At 49.7% G+C, this 4,002-nt stretch overlaps 1 pseudogene; it reads left to right on the top strand.

Moving 5' to 3' along the window:
* Nucleotides 1–866: 866 nt before the first annotated feature.
* On the top strand, nucleotides 867–3,051 carry LOC124692609 (annotated as a pseudogene).
* Nucleotides 3,052–4,002: the final 951 nt, after the last annotated feature.

Raw genomic sequence — 4,002 nt, 5'->3', positions numbered from 1 at the left:
GCGCCAGCGCCCTGGACTTCTTCCTTGCCGCCGCCTTGTCGTCTGCCGCCTCCTGCGCCTCCAACCGGGCGAACTTGCTGGTCGGCGTCCTCCTCCTCCTCCCGGCCCTCCTCCTCGTCCTCGGCGTCGGCGGCGGCGCCGCCTCCGTCCTCCTCTCCGGCCTTCGCTGCCATTGCCGCCTCCGTCCTCCTCGTCCTCGCTCGGCGTGGAGGCGGGGTCGGCCAGGCGTGGAGCCGGATCGCTTGGCGTCGCGAGGGATTCCCGCCAATGCGGAAATCCGGGCGACTTGCCCTCGCTCTCCGAGTCGGACGGCAGCGTGTATTCGCTCATGGCGTGCCGGTGTTGGAGAAGAAGAAGAAGAGGAAGAAGAAAGAGGCGGTTGAACTTGAATTACCGTACACGCGGGGGTTATAATGTGCGCGGATTAACGGCGGCGCGTATAACGAAGAGGCCGGCGGTTGCTCTTCCGCGGCGGTTCAACGCTCCATTGCGGCGGTTGCCACACCGGCGCGTGTTGTGAATTCGAGACCGATCGAACCTAGGTCGCTGCCATTAGGGCCCGTGGGGAAGCGAGCGGAAGCTCCGCGCGACCGCCGAGCGTCCGCGGAGACGCAAACCTGGCGCATATTTGGGTCAGGTTTGCGTCTCCGCGAACAGGCCGGTCAATTTGCGTCGCCCCGCTGAAGGTGGTGCCAAACACATTTCCGGTCCGCGCGGACGCAAACGGTCGCTCATCCTCCGTTTGCGTCGCGCCGCTGGAGATGCCCTAAGATATGCCGTGGGAATTTTCAGATGAGGCTGCTGTAACTGTGTTTTTAAACCCCTGGGGCCTCAGCCAGCTGAGCATCCAACAATCATATCCACACTCCACAGCTCACGCATCCAGCACTGGGATCAGTAAAGGCTACCGTGTTGAGCGCTCCGGCCGAGCAACGGTATGTTCCTCTCATCTCTATGTTACCGGTCGAGCAGTAGTACTAGTACCTTAACATCATTACTTATTGCGAATGAAATCTGAACATTTTACAAAACTTATTACTCTGCTAAAATAAATCTTATGCTTATAATGTTAATTAGTACTATCTCTAAATTCACATTATGTCAAAGCTGTTAGCAAACATTTGCGCAGATCAATGTCAAATTGCTGAACATCTATGTCCGTAAGCCTGTCGTACTTCAACATACTTAGAGCCATGCCTCCGCTGCACAAAACCGCAACGTTTATGATTTATATTTTGCAGGTGACAATGGCCTCAACGCGTCCCAAGCGACCAGGAAAACTCAGCATGCTTATATTATTGGGATTATTCCTTCTCTTTTTTGGTACTATCAAGATCAATTGTGCAACTCTCCCTGGTAACAGCACAGATGTGCTCTGGCTCCAAGCTTTCAGAAATGAAATCAGTTCTGCTCCATCTGGATGGTTCAATTCTTGGAACTCCAGCTCCAACCACTGCCTGTGGCCGGGAGTCAGATGCAGCCAATTACATCCAGGCCGTGTGGTGGCGCTGGAACTCTCTGGGTTTAACCTTGTTGGTTCCATCAGCTCCTCCATTGGGAACTTAACGTTCCTTAGAACACTGAACCTATCCAAAAATAGTTTCTCTGGCCAGTTCCCTCCTCTTAAGCATCTACAAAAACTTCAAGTCCTTGATCGGAGTATGAACCAGTTGCATGATATTATCCCAGATGCAATTGCCAAATGTTCCAAATTAAGGATAATAAACCTCGCCACAAACTGCCTAGTAGGTGAAATTCCTCCACAAATAGGCGTCCTCTCCAACCTCTCTGTTTTACGTCTTTCTTATAATAATCTCACTGGAGTCATCCCTCCGACCCTCGGCAACATCACTACCATAGAATGGCTTGGCCTTTCCTACAATAATTTAACTGGAAGTATTCCTGATGAGCTCGGGAAACTGACAAATGTAGGGAGGTTGGCCCTAGGAGGAAATAGGTTGTCAGGTGTATTCCCACAAAGTCTCTTCAATCTTTCCAATTCCCTTGAATTGCTAGGCTTGGAGTTCAATATGCTAAGCAAGGAACTGCCATCCACCATAGGAGACAGTCTACCAAATCTTCGAGAGCTTTATTTGAATAGCAACATGTTTGAAGGCCAAATACCAAATTCACTAGGAAATGTTTCAGGACTGGGAAGGTTAGAATTGGGAAGCAACAATTTAGCTGGCGAAATTCCAAGCTCTCTAGGAAAACTCTATAACTTGTATTATTTAAACCTTGAGCATAACAATCTTGGAGCTAGTGGCAGCCGTAGCTGGGAATTCGTTAATGCATTAACAAACTGTCCTAGTCTTGAAGCACTGTTTCTTACTGGAAATCAGCTTCGTGGAGCTATACCGGATACAGTAGGTGACTTATCCCCTGGCCTGAAGAACCTTTATCTTGGTGGAAACATGCTTTCAGGCACGGTTCCTCCAAGTATAGGGAGACTTGGTAGCTTATTTTATCTAGGACTTGACTATAATAATTTAACTGGTACAATTGACGAATGGATTGGGAACCTAACAAAATTACAAGCTCTTAATCTCCAAGTAAACAGCTTCACTGGCCCATTACCGCCATCTCTTGGCCAGCTTACTGGATTGACAGAGCTCAATCTAGGAAATAATAAATTTGAAGGTCCATTGCCACCATTCCTTGGCCAGCTTACGTACCCAGTTAACACGGCTCTTTCTAGGAAACAATAAATTTGAAGGCCCTATACCATAGTCTGAATGTTCCGTACATTGGACACAATGGCATCAATGGCATGGACTCAAGAATTTGAAGGCCCTATGCCACCCACCTTGGGATCATGCCAGTACAATTTCTATTGAACCTTAGTTGAAACAATCTCCAGGCAACTCTCCCGCTCGGGATCTTTCAGTAAACAAGTTGACTGGAGAAATTATTGATACCAAACGTCAAAACATAGATACGGAATACCATCCAAATTCATCGCATAACAATTTTTCTTGTACTCTTCGAAGCCTTTGAGCTTAAATAAAAGAGCATGACCAGCTGTTGGCATAGCCGACGCCTTGGCGATTGTGCATTGTGATTTGAAGGCCAACAAATATCCTTTTTTTTTGCCAGAATGAACTCAGCTTGATCAACTCTGTGGAGAGGAATTACCCAGGGCAGATAGTACATGTCATTGATGCTCGTCTCCAAAGAGAATGTGAGGCCTATATCAAGAAAAAAAAAACAAACTCTACGTCCGATTCAGCCAAACCTAGGGCTAATCTAGGAAAAAAGATACAGAAAAGCGGCGCACCAGCGGTTCTACAGTGCGACGCGCCCGCGTGGGCTCCACCGGAGAGGCACGAGAAGAGGAGTCCGCCGACGCCGACCATGCATCGGCGAGGGCTCCGCCGACGAGCGCGAAGCGGATGCGTCCATCTTCTAGCGCCGGGAGGCCGCCGCCGAGCATGAAGACGGGAGGCCGCCGCCGGCAAGCGCGAGAAGAGGCGTTCGTGGACTAGCGCGGCGAGGCCTCCGCCGACAAGCCCGCATCGGGGAGAGCACCACCGAGCACGCAGCCGGGAGTACTGCTGCAGTCGAGCGCGAGGGATAGGCTGCCGTCGTCGAGCGCGGGGAGGCCGTCGACGACAAGCACATGGTGGCTGCCGCCGTCAAGCGCGAGGAGTTCGTCGATGACAAGCACGAGGAGGTCCGGGCAATGGGTAGTCTGACGACAGGCGCGTTGTTTGACAGATTATTCCTCTTTTCGTACATATTGATCCGCGGTGTTGTCATGTGATTCAGTGTGGAGTGATTTCTACTTGCATTTGCCTTGCTCTTTTGAAGGACCGTCGATTTATCGAACTACAGCTAGAGATATTTTGGTCGCAATCAATCCGGTAATTAGTACCAACTAGGACAATGCATGTGCGTTGCTGAGGAAGAGAAAAATATGTTGACTTTATAATACAAATCAAAGAATTGTTCTAGCAACATGGTAGAATAAGCTAAATTGTTATGGTTGTTCACAAATAAGAA

This window comes from Lolium rigidum, chromosome 2 (genome assembly GCF_022539505.1).
Source record: "Lolium rigidum isolate FL_2022 chromosome 2, APGP_CSIRO_Lrig_0.1, whole genome shotgun sequence".
NCBI classification, from domain to species: Eukaryota; Viridiplantae; Streptophyta; class Magnoliopsida; order Poales; family Poaceae; genus Lolium; species Lolium rigidum.
This window is presented reverse-complemented; position numbering and strand designations above follow the sequence as displayed.